We start from the raw sequence: 13,547 nt of genomic DNA, 5'->3' as shown, positions 1-13,547 counted from the left end.
GAGGAAGTGGGTATTCACCCACGAAAGCTCATGCTCCAAAACGTCTGTTAGTCTATAAGGTGCCACAGGATTCTTTGCTGCTAGTACAGACACTGGCAGTCTGTCAGATGCATTTCTACCAATGTTCCAGAGGGTCATTCCTTTCTGCTATTCAAAAAGGGTGGCTGGCAGGATGAAATCAAATCATACATTAATTCCCATAGTACAACTATAAAATCCTGCTCCTACGTATGTGCACAATTTACAAATGCATTCTGTTAGCAGTATTTATTTTTATTATTGTAGTGCCTAGAGGCCCCACCAGGAGAGGTTCCCATTGTGCTAGGTACTGTGTAGATATATAGTAAAAGACACACTGCCTTAAAGACCTTTTTCTTAGAGGTTACAACAGGTAAGTGAAATAATCCGGGAGAGAGGTAGGATGTTGGTTTACAAGATGGGCTTGCCATTATTAGGTGGTAGTGTTCTGTAGGCCTCATGGCAAAGGTGAACTCTAAGGACTGATCTGATGGAGTATATGGCTTTGTAGATTTTTGGGGGGAGCTTTTCCCCATGCGTAAGATATAGCATGGGAGAAAGTACAACGGTGCTTGTAGGAAAAGTGGGCAAATGGCTGATGATTAGTGCTATGGTTGGTAGAGCAAAGGTAAGGAATAATTGCCTGATAAGATCAGAAAATTTGAAAGGTAGGGTGGCGATGGGACAGTCCTTGAAGATAAAGACAAGAATCTTGTGTTTTGAGGCAGTGGTTGAGTGGAGGGACTCATGCCGATTTCTTTCATTATAACATCCAATTATTTAATTACTATCACAGTATGGCCCATGGTCTCTAGTATTGAGGTACATATAGTCATATATAAGAAATCAGAAATTCAAATATCAAATTGCTTAAGGAAGTCAAAGGAAAGCAAGCAATCCTGTTTACACAACTATTTTTGAAGTCCAAATAAAATTCAGTTAACACTTTCTTCAGTAATGGACAAGGACTGCAATGGAGACGAATTGTTCAGTGCTATAGATGTAGAATGTACTTTACCAAATGTTGAATATTTGGTTCTTCCCCAGAATTTATTACATCTATTCATGTTGGTAATAATACTTTGCATTTCTACGGTGCCATGTATTCAAAGATTTCAAGTGTTTTAACATTGATTAACTAAGCCTCTGACAACTCTGGTGCAGCAGGTATTCTATTTATATTTTATAATACTTACTCAAAGATAATTCTTGGACACTTAATAATTCTGTCAATAAATGTTCTCAGCCACTTTGAATGGCAGTGAACAATATAAAAATTTAGCATCTTAAGTAGTTCACCTATTGATTAAACATGTTGCTGTCTTCTTCACCATCATAAGAAACTCACGTGTGTCTGATTTATTTTTAGTTTCCATGCTTATTCAGTGTCTGCTGGCTGACATATTGAAAGGACACCATGCTTCTTGGATTGAAGAGCCACCCTACTCTAGTATGCTGGTTGGTAGCTTTTGGCCATCTTCAGGACGACTTGTATATTTTCCTTTTTAGTGCTAATTTTGTAAAGAATCTGGTATGTATTCTTGATGATACATCTCAGGAATCAGTGATACAAATTCGGAGCAGTAGAGACTTTCAACAGGTACATATTGCTTTTTAAATAATAGGTTATGCGGGGAATGGGGAAGACTGTATTTAAAGTTAGGTTTTATTTCTCTTTTTAAGTACCCAATTCTCTCTGTTTTTGTAGTGGGAAAAAATCTTTTTGTTGTAAGTCATTTGAGATTTCCACTTTCACATGATGGACAGCTTGGCAGATGACAATATAAAATGAAGCAAATTTGGAGTGCATGGCGTTCATCAAGCCTCCAGGCATAATATAGACATTTAAATACTTATTTTTTAATAATTTTCACTTGAAGTGCTCAGAAAGCACTTGAGAAACTGCAACCAAGAATTGAGTAAATCATGTACTTTTGCTAATTATGTACAAAAAACGATGATAAAAGGACATTTTATTGCAAAGTCAAACACTAGAATGGAGATACCAACTATTTTCTCAGCAGGTCAACTCAAAGCTCCCAGCCTCCTGTATTGGATAATATTTGCTAACTTTCTCCATCCTGCAATAAAAATGCTTCCACAGGAGTTCTCATTTGAATACTTACATAGTTACTCATGAGCTCCTCAGGAAGCCAATGTAAGATTAAATAACCCTGTTGTATAAAACAAAACTGGGCAGACTGTTCCCAACAACCCAAGCCCCATCCACCATATGAAGATCTTAGTATCTCCACAGTACTGTCTGTCACCTTCTTCATGGGCACTTTGGTGGCCTCTCTACTTTTTGCTTATACAGTTCAGGATCCATATAAGCAAAAAGGACTGGAAACAGGAGGGGATGCTGGGGAAAGTAAGATGGTAGGGAGTGACTATCTTCTCTCGTCTAAGACCACAGAGTTTACTTGGAAAAGGCGATCAGCTTGAAGATTCCACAAAAGGACTACATAAATACAAAAACAGTGAGAACATTCCTGACTACATTAGAATAATAACAATGACAAAAGTTATAAGGGATGAAAACTTCTCCTGCTTCAGAGGACATGCCAACCACTAACTGTGATGGATAAGAAAGAATATCACCTATAGCCAGGTTATTCCATAAGTGTACACTATGGGGTTTGGGTTTGCATCTTTCTCTGAAGCATCTGCTCCTGGACTACTGTCAGATGAGATACTGGACAAGATAGACCACTGGTCTGATTTTGTACGTCAGTTCATATGTTCCTAACTTGAACAATGTATTTTTTTAAAAAAGTAAATCTAACTAGCAATAAAAATGAAATTGACTATTGTTCTAGATTGACTCTGCAGCAGAGGTATGACATTCAGAAAATGGTATATTTTAATACAATACTTTTCAGAATGGGATGGGAGTACTAATTATCACCTTCACAACTGTAGGAGGATATAATTGATTTTGTAGCAGCTTTTACAATGGGAACAATGAGAAGAGGAATTGGTTAAGCATATAGCCAAAAGCATTGCTAAACATCCCAGCAAGTTTGTTGATGGTTGTTAATCTAAAAATATTTCTCAGTTCAAAACTGTCAATTTATAGTGCAACCCAAGTAACATTTATAATAGAAACTGCATCAAATTCATTGCTGTTACACAAAATATATGTAGCATGTTTTAAAGTCTTCAAAATTATGTCGTCCAGCAATCTATACATAGACTTTAGAGTATTTTGCCAGTTTTGCCGCTGATTTTAATGCAGCCAGGATTTTACTCAGTCTTCTAGTTGCTGCAAAATTAATTACTTAGGCCCTGATCCTACAGAGTCAGGTGGGCAGACTCTTGCACTTGTGCAGCATCCTGTTGACTTCAATGGGAGTCCACCCACCTAGATTGGATTGCAGGCCCTTAGACAGTGTGTGTCTGTTTCCAGAGCATTTTTATATTAGTCTGCAAAAATTCCTCTTACCCACTCACCTGAAATTAGTAAAACATCATTAGTATTTCATGATCAATCATAGTCAAAAGCAGCAGAGTACATTTTGTGTTTTGAGCTTATATATTTTCCTAGCAATTTTGAAAGGTTGTTATATCGCTACAGCACTAAGCATGTGATTTAAGGTCTTTATCATGGCTGTACTGTGTTTATACATTGTATACTGTTAGATTTTAAATGCACACCTTAGAAAAAAATCTGACCCATGAAACAATTGTTGCAAGAAAAAAAACACCCTGTCTTGTGTGTCACTACTAATAGCGATGTCTGCATGGATAGCAGGCTTCTGACTCAAGTAAGCTATTTGTCTGTAACTTGTCATGAATGTAGAAAGCTATACCAAATACAGTACACTAATAAGAAACCATTTAGAAATTAATGTATCTCTACTGAAATCTTGGGTCACAGAATATCAACATTGTTGTGAATTACAAAGAAAGTTTACTGTTTCTCACAATATTTCACAGGATGTTTCTAAATAAGAATGCATTCTAGTAGTCATAAAAACAAATTATAATGCTGCCAGAATAACTAAATAACAAAGTAACTGCACTGTAATGTGAAATGAGTAGATTAATGGTCGTACTGCAGCATGAATAGAAGTTTACATTTATTAACATTAAGTATCTCCACCTCTAGCTGCTCAAGGGTACACAAAAATTAAGCTTTGCTTTTCACTGACAGATAACACTGCTCTACAGCCAAAATGCTTCTGAAATAAATGTAGTCCAACTTTACTAATTCTAGGTCACTGAGAACGAAAATGATGCTTAAAATTGTTGATTGGCTCTAGTTTTCAAGATATGCTATTGGGTCAGTATATATGACCCTTGACTTGGGAATGGCGGAGGATAAGTGAATTATAAAGGGAAGGGATCTCAATTAAACCAGAAATGACTAAAATACATCTTTGACTGGATCTATGAATAAATCTATGACTGGGTTTGGACAGTACTTGCTTTTTAGGCAAAACAATGAATGTTGCAGTCTGAATCTGGTATTGTGTCATACATTATATGAATTGCATCATGTTATTCCTAGAAGTCATGGATGATGCAATCATAACGAAGCTTACATCACTCTGCTGAACGAATTGCCCTATATCAGCTCTAGAAATCATAGTGTCTTGCTCTCTTATTTGTCAGTGTTTGATTTTGCAAAGGGACACATTTCTGTTTAGCCAAAGTGAGCAGATATGCCTCGTACTTGTGTGAACAGTGCAGATAGCTTCTGCTATGTTTGTGGTGAAGTGACTTTTGCATCACACAAGCGCAGTATAACCACTATGGTTAAGAGAGCCTATCACCTTTCTTTTGGCTGCAAAATTGGAGATCAGGACAAGTGGTGGGCCCCACACATATGCTGCAACACTTGTGCAACAAATCTTTGCCAGTGATTGAACAGGAAAAGGAAATCTATTCCTTTTGCAGTGCCAATGATTTGGAGAGAGCCAACAGATCATACCAGCAATTGTTACTTCTGCATGGTGCCTCCAGTTGGGAAAGGTGTGTCAAAGAAGAAAAAGTGGACTGTGCATTATCCAAACATTCCGTCAGCTATACGCCCAGTATTCCATGGAGAAGGACTGCCAGTTCCTGATGCACCAGAATCATTCTCACTTGAGTCAGACGAGGAAGAGGATGAAACTTCTGGTCCTGAACCATCAATGTCACAGGACCCACATTTTCTCCCATCCTCCTCCTGTGAACCACATCTCATAACACAAGGTGAACTGAATGACCTTGTCAGGGATTTGGAACTACCCAAGAGTAAAGCAGAGCTGTTGGGCTCCAGACTACAGCAGTGGAATCTCCTGGCAGGCTATCAGGGCAAATGGAGCCCATCAATGCTTGCAGACTGTTGCTGGACAGTGACAAGAGATGCTCCATTTAATGAATACAAGAGACAAGCCAAAAAGCGCCGAGTAGACACTGAATAGGACTAAACTATGTACATAATGGTTTTTTGCCTTTTGTTTCATAATCAGTTTGATTTATATAACCCTTCTGCTGATTTTTAAAGTGTTACATAAACAGGACAGATGAAATATTATCATGTAAAGCAACCATAAACACATTAAAAGACCTAGGTTTACAATTTATGGTTAAAACTCTACTATCTACACAATATACATAGACATAAAATGTAAAAACTTAAATATCTTAAACAGTAGCCAATCAGTTGTTTTAATTGTCATATTTGAATTCAGCACATCAAAATACATAATAAATATCACATTTTATCTCTGAAGCAGATGAATTCTCAAAAATTGTAGACCAGTGTAATTGAATAGTCAGTACTCTCGCCTTCTGATATCAACTTCTGCTTACCCTATGTGACCAGGGTTTTTTTTTTTTTTTAAACAACTTATCAAGAGTGAAGAACAAGTCATGTGTTTACTATGCATGGTTCTACAGTTATTACCCGTGTGACTTGACCACATTATTGGCTTTAGCTAAAGTCCTTGTTTTACATGTCAGAAAAACATTAAAATGTACAGAATCCGCTCAAATGTGACTCAAAAGGTTTGGGTGTGTGCATGTGTTGGCAGTGGCAACTAAACTAATGGAAATATTTTTATACTGTTTTTTAAAAAGTCATGCTGCAAATACATTTATTTTAAAAACAAATTTTCACTTGCAATATTTGTAACCCATATTTAACACCATTCAGTTATTGCAAAAGAACATGAAACTGACTACAAATAAGTTATGAAATCAGAGGTTAGTCATTTCCACTAATCTGTGTTGGGGGAAAAAATGTAAATTAAAAACTTGAATGCTAAAAGGTAAATTTGATTTTAAAAATTCTTTCAATTTCTATAAGCTTAGGTATTGGTAAAATAAATAAGGAGAATTACTTAATTGTACTAATATAATTTGTATGTGGAAGGCTGTTTTTTTTGTTCTGGCTTTTCTGAGTTTAAAAGTGGTTTATCTTTTCTATTTTTTTTTTATTACTGGAATGTTTATATTTAACCCCACCCCCATTTGGAAAAATGTAATAACAAAAAGTTATAGGAAATACTGACCTATAGCTTTTTTTTTTTTTTTTCCTTCAGAGAGGGTTGTTAATATTTTCTTAGCCTATCCTTAAGCTTAGAGTGACTCTCATCTCTATCTGCCATGTACTCTCCTTTTGCTTCTGCTCCTACCTTCCTATTTGGATTTCCTAAGTAATATCCCTGTGATTTCTCAAGCCTGCACTGTTCTGTGTGTCACACATGTTGATAGATCCTGATCCTATAAAATCTTCTACATCTCTGGATCCTGAAGTCTATAATCCCACTGATTTTAGGTTTCCATGCTCACTACTGGCAATTATGATTTTTGTTGACACTGTTTGTTGCCTCAATCCCATACATCTATAAAGGAAAACTTAGTCCCCACTTAAAATCTAGATCAGATACAAATGAAGAGTGCAAATTCAAATATACCACTATTCTAAAAATTCTTAAGTTAATGCACAGAGATTCTGTTCCCTACTCTGTAAATGTTGCTGTATTATCAACTACAAATAGTGGAAAAATCAGCAGGCCTCCTTACTTCCACTCTCCCAAAAATAATGGGACTGGCTTAGAAATGCGTTTTTTTAAAATATATATTTTGGATTATTTTGATTTGTCTTCTGGTATTAGAGCATTTAGAGTTTGTGTTTTTAAGCTTTTCACTGCAATGTTGCAGAATCTTCTTTTAGCTCAAGTAGCAGGAGCCTGGGCTTTTGGAGTTGGAAAAATGACTTGTGTCCCTGCTGTAGTTGTGCGGATCTGAGGGACGCCAGTGTAGTTGTAGTGCTGTTGGTCCCAGGATATTAGAGACACAAGGTGGGTGAGGTAATATCTTATTGGACCAACTTCTATTGGAGAGAGAAGTTCTCAAGCTTTACAAAGCTTAGGAGCTGAAGAAAAGCTCAGTGTAACCTTGAAAGTTTGCCTCTTACCAATAGAAGCTGGTCTAGTAAAATATATTACTTCACTCCCCTACCCCCTTCTGTCTGGCATGTACTGCACAGCAACAGCCAGAGAGCCCTCCATGGCAGCAGATGTAGTTACATATGGGCATGAAAAAGGCTGAGGGTGTTTCCAGGGTGGGGTCAGCCCGCGGAGCCCCTTGGCTACCTGATCTAGGAGTCTTATCTGCTGGCTCCTTCAGGGGCGCAGCGCGGTGCCAGGAGCGGCAGGAAACCTGCTTTCGCCCTGCAGCGCTGCCAAGCGGCCTTTTAACAGCCCGGGGGGGCAGTGCTGTCCGGGGCCGCCTGCGTCCCTTGGTGCCCAGGTTTCCCATCCAAAAACCGGACGCCTGGTCTCCCTAAAGGCGGCTCTCGGCGTAGGTATGGCCTGTCACAGCACTGCACCCTGGTCAGCACATGGGGGCTTTGGCCCCCTGGCACCGCCCAGCTGGGCCTGTCTGCGGTGTCCCGGGACTGACCCACATACCCGGGCTGTAGGCGGGCCAGCGGCCTGGGACTGCTCATAGCACCGCTCCATGGCCCGGCTTCTCCCGGCCACCCTCTCAGCAGCTTTATCCGCGCCAAGTCCCCCGGGGGAGGGGTGACCCCTACGTGCCAAGCCGCCCCGCCCACAGCCCCGTGAGGCTCCCCCCACCTCCTTCCGGACCAATCCCACTGCCCGCGGTCCCTAGCTGATACCCAATCGTGAGAGCCGAGCTGGCCCGAGCCCCGCGCAGTTGCAGCCAATGGCCGGCTGGGCGGGGCGGGACTGAGGGCAGCAGCCGGGTAGGGTGAGCGGCGGATGGGGACGGGGTTGGGGTGAGGCGTGCAGCGTGCGCGTGTCTATCTGGAGCTAGGGAGCGAGGTAGGCGGCTCAATGTGACGTCATTCCCCTGTCCCGGGCCCGGCGCGCCCGTGTGGGTGGGTGCGAGCGGGCCGGAAGGGGGGTGGGGGACAGGAGGAAGAGGCGGTCGCAGGGCGTTGAACTGGTGTGTGAGAGGAGCCGGGAGCTAGTTCGGGGGCAGGAGGCCCGTTGCGGGGAGTCAAAGGGCGTAGGGGTAGGGGTTGGGGTTGGGGTTGTGTGTAGGGGTGGGTTGGGTTCTGGGGCAGGGTCCAGGGAGAAGTGGGGTGGTTGTACAGTGTATTTCATGACCCTAGCAGTAAAAGACTCTGCTGATTGCCTGCACGCTGGATGGTGCCCAGCTTGTGCTGACATCTTGGCTTAAGTTAAATAGTCCTTGGTGGTTCCAATCTCTCATCAGATGTAAATTATTGATATTACACATCTCTATGTACAGCATACCCTTTCTGATGTTGCCTAGAATGTCCCATGAGAAAAATATCTTGATTGCAACAGGTACAAATTGGAGCTGAAGATTTTCTCACATATGTATAAACACTGGCCAGCCTCTTGGCCTTCCATATCCTGTTTGGTAAAGAATATGATAGCAGTTTTATGAGATTTTATTCCTGGCCGGTATTGAGAAATACATTTAGTCTCAGAGCAGTCTTGCTGAGGCTGCTCCTTGGAACAAGAGAGACAGTCCTGATCACCAACATATTCACCTCTCGTCTTTCAGCCAAACTAAGTTGAAATAGTTCTAATTTCTTTAGTTATGATAGCATCCATGTTGTTGAGAACACACCAGTAAAAATATGCTTACTTTATTCTCTCATATCTTCACGATCCCTGTATACTGAAGTGGGAGAAAACCATGATTTAACTCTACAGTACCACCAGTATCAGAACTTTCTTGTACAGTATTCTGTTCCAAATTTTACAAATGGCACAAAATAGAAACACCTTGAGCACTGTTGAACTTTTAGTTTCCAAATGAATGTGCAAGGAGTAGCCCCTACTGCTGTTAATGGGGTTTTGAGAATATTTTTAAATTCTGATTATGGTTTGACATACTATAGCTGTACATTCATATGTATCATACTGCTTTGACAAAGTCAATATGACAGAAGCAAAGGCAGAATTGGCCTTAAATATGCTGTCCTATATATGAATGTAGGCTTTGGTGTATTTTATTCCCCTTGGCCCATTACTTCTCAAATTTCTTCCTCTAAGAGCCTATCCCTGTTTTTTTTACAGTTATATGTAGTGGGTTTCTTTAGCAATGCAAATAATATTTCACGAATATTTCTCATACATTTATTCTGAGTGTAGCAGTGCATCTAAGGAGATGGCACAAAGGTTTCTGGGTTATCAGTTTCTAGATGGTAAACTCTTCAGGGAAAGAACTGTCTTTTTGTTTGTTTAAGTATACTAGTTGCATAAGGCACTATAGAAATAATATTAAACCTACAATGCCATGAGAAGGACATGTTCTACTAGATCTGTACTTGAGATGTGAGACTTGCAGTTGAATTCAGATGCATGCTACTCAGTCCAACTTTTCATCAGTTCATGCTATACTTTATACCTAGTAGTCTACATCTAGACCAGTAAAGGTCCTGAAGTCCTCTTGGTATTTGCTGCTACAACTCTGTTATCTTTACACCGTATTTTAAACATTTTAATAACTTGGTTGAAATTTCAAGAGGCAGGGGAGGGCAGAGACTGTACACTCCAGCTGAAGAATATTCCAACCATGTCAATAATGCCTATCTAGAAAGAATAGGGCTCCTTCAGCAGAATTGATTAGTTAAAATTCCCCATAAGTAGTTATGAATTACAGCAGAGTGAACTCTCATTCTGCATCAAACCATTTGATGAGAACACTTGAGCTATTTTCTGTTACAAATGGGCAACAATTGTGAGAGAAATGTTAGATGGTGATACATCTGTGAAGACACCTACATAATAAAGCATGCTGTTTGTTCTTTATAATTGTTTGACTGTTAGATAAAATCACACGCAGTAGCATACCATGCTACACACTGCACAAATCCTTTGGCAGCACATACTTCCCTAAAATATGAAACTAAGTGATCTATAACTCTACCACTAGACTTGGATATGTGATTTTAAACAAAAAATCCATATCAGCTTCTCATCTCTGACCAGTATGTAATATTTTTCCACAGAACCCCTAATGTAGTTGAAGTCGATGTACTTAGATCTACTTACTGCGGTGTCTTCACTGTGGTAAGTCGACTGCTGGTGCTCCCCCATCGATTCCGCCTGCATCTCTCGCTCTGGTGGAGTACCGGAGTCGACGGGAAAGCGCTTGGTGGTCGATTTATTGCACCTTCACTAGATGCGATAAATTGGCTCCTGCTGGATCGGTTGCTCCAGAGGTAAGCGTAGACATGGCCTAAGAGAGCAATTATTCAATATTTTTTTTGATCCTACTCAGAAGTGTATAATCTCATGCCTTATTTACTGCAACATTCAAACTCTGCATTGGATATGGAATTATTAATTTTCTTACGTTTTTTTTCTCTGGTACTCATCACTAGTATCTGATAATGCTTCACAAACATGAATTAATTTCTTCACAATATCCATTGAAGTAAGGTGATATGTATTTATTATCCCCATTTTACACATGGGGAGTGAAGTCCAAAATTGTCAAGGATGATAAAAGTTTTTTAGGTCTTGATATGATCAGGCCACAAGTCCTACTGAGTTGCAGCTGAGAATACTAAGCACTTCTGCAAATCAATCCCCAGGTATCTCATATTGGGTACACAGAAAATTCCTGTACACCTGTGGAAAATTTTGGTTTATGTGACTTGCCCAGAATCTCTCAGCTAGCATGATAGAGGCAAGGATAGAATCCAGTTATCCAGAGTGGTGGTGAAGGCAGCTGAAACAACACTTTCATTTTTCTTCTTTGAATCCCGTGCCTCATTTGCTGCATAACTTCCTACTTCTGTAATAGATGAGGTAGGGGTCCTACAGATAAGTCTCCTTCATTATACAATCCTGGTTCATTCCCTGAGTACTGTCCATCCTGTGCATTGAATGAGATAGGGTCTGTCACACCACTTCAGTTATCCTTCACCAGCATTGTGTTTTATTGTGGTGGTCAAGCTATAGCTCTACTTACTTAATTGGTATCAATACACACATACTGGTGGGGAGTTGAGTCTCAGGCTGTCAGCTCCTGACTCAGTACATACTTTCCAAAGGACCTTGTAATAGTATGATCATGTAATTAAAGACTGTCATAATGCCTAAGCAAAAGGGGGCCAAATTAACTTTGTGCAGGCAACCTTAATTCTGGTATTTCCTCACTTTTGACTGTTCAATTTTGCAACCTTAACATTCTTTTTAAACAAATTTCCTAAGTTTTAAAGAAAGCAAACTGAAAAAAACAGAAGCTATATTGACCATTACATGGGTCATGAGTAGAATTGGAATCTTTAGACCCACCCAGCACAGACCTCTTGCCACGTGAGCTGACTAACCGTAGCAGTAGTAGGCTGTTGTCCTCTGTGACCTAGCCAGTAGAGGTTGATGAAAGACATACTTCCTTGGTCTGTTTCACAGCTATTTGCTACACATAAAGAGGAATGATGATTCTCAGGAATTCAGAGTTCAATTCAAAGTTCAGGAAGAGAGTGTTTTCTGATGGTTATTGATCATTTTATATCCTGTGTTCCCAGTGTCAAAAACTGAGGTGAGGTTGAATTAAGCTACTCATTTACTGTTTCCATGTGTCAGATGTAGAGAAAGTAACACTAATGAATCATCCGAGTAAGAGGGGGTTAGGTTTTAAAATGACAAGATGAAGCTTATCAGCAATTTATCTTTAAGAATTTAGTTTTAATCTTAGATTTTTATTTTGTCATTTGTCTTCCAGCGTATAGCACTTGCAGTTAATTTTTGGGGCCCATATTCAAGAAACATTCCTATCCACAAAATCACTTAAGCACCTGTTTAATTTGAACTCAATAGAGCTCAGACACAAGTGCTTTCATGAACTGAGTCCTATAACTGGATATATACATTATATTGCAACAGAGATATCATGGAAGCTAGTTAAGTGACATGGCGTTGTAATGCATTAGCCTTTAATTTTTTTAGACATTAGTTTGATCACCAGGAAAACCAATTCTTCAGGGACAGTTTTCCATATCGCTAAACATAACTTGAAGTCTTCTCAAAAGATGAATACTGGAATGGCTTGGATGCACTGTGGTGCTGTCAAAACAACATGACCCAGATCCTCAAAGGTATTTGAGGATCTCGGCCCATGTAAAATTTTGTCCAGGAACTGCATGTGCTTTTTGGTTCTAGCCAATGCTGTCAGTATCTCTTTCAGTGACACTAAAATGCACTAAACTAAATCATATGCAATGTCTGGTTATTACTATGCTGTCATTGTTTGAATGACTGTAGGCATAGTTTAGAGTTTGGGGTTCAGTTACTACTTGGAATAAACTCTTATTTGTAAATATTTGGGGGAGATCTATATTTTATTTTTGTTTTGCTTAGATTGTATTTTACTGTAATCTGCTGTTGCTTCTGCTTGGTTCTGTAGTGAAGTACTATAGGATCTCAGCTACCCGAACACTAGAATCATTCATATAATTGGGAGTCAATATAAAGAAAAATATGTAACAAAATGTTCAATAAAGGCTCCTCTTCTTCATCATTTGCTGAAACCATTCATGGTTTATTTTTTATTTGGCCTCAGCAGCACTTTCCATTGACATGCAAAGTCTTAAAGTTTTCTTTTATACTTCTGTAGTGTCTGTAATTGTGAACACCCATCTCCTTCCCTCATACAGCCAGAACTATCACACACTTCTTGTTTCCAGATCTGTCCATTATTGCCAAAATCTCCTGCACAGCTTTTCAACAAGAATTAATAAATACAAAGGAATAAGTGCCTTATAATTGGTAAGCAATTAACAAATTGGCAAAGTGACCTCATAAAGTCATAGATTCTAAGGCCCGAAAGGAACATTACTGTTGTCTGCTCTGACCTTCTGTATAACACAGGCCAAAGAGCTTCCCAAAAATAATCCTTAGTGTATATTTTTTAGAAAAACATCCACTCTTGATTTAAAAATTGGCAGTGATGGAGAATCTGCCACGATCCTTTGGAAACTGTTCTGATGGTTAATTACTCTTACCCTTAAACATTTGCATCTTATTTCCAGTCTGAATTTGTCTAGCTTCAACTTCCAGCCACTGGATTGTGTTATA

The 13,547-nt window shown here is 39.4% G+C and overlaps 1 protein-coding gene across 6 annotated transcripts in view; it reads left to right on the top strand.

Annotated features, from left to right (window-relative positions):
- The window catches only part of WDR89 (WD repeat domain 89), a 91,950-nt gene that overhangs the window by 47,191 nt on the left and 31,212 nt on the right, over positions 1 to 13,547 (top strand). For 3 of the 6 annotated variants that reach the window (XM_030558555.1, XM_030558553.1, XM_030558554.1), the window contains exons 1-2: positions 8,331 to 8,427; positions 10,472 to 10,684. The exons of 1 other annotated variant lie outside the window; for it this stretch is intronic. The gene's annotated coding sequence lies outside the window, so the exon portion shown is untranslated. Of the gene's footprint in view, positions 1 to 8,328; positions 8,428 to 8,736; positions 8,825 to 10,471; positions 10,685 to 13,547 lie in introns of those variants that run through there. 2 more of the 6 variants (XR_003999893.1, XR_003999894.1) reach the window with 2 other exon arrangements.

The sequence above is a fragment of the Gopherus evgoodei genome, chromosome 4, assembly GCF_007399415.2.
Source record: "Gopherus evgoodei ecotype Sinaloan lineage chromosome 4, rGopEvg1_v1.p, whole genome shotgun sequence".
NCBI classification, from domain to species: domain Eukaryota; kingdom Metazoa; phylum Chordata; order Testudines; family Testudinidae; genus Gopherus; species Gopherus evgoodei.
This window is presented reverse-complemented; position numbering and strand designations above follow the sequence as displayed.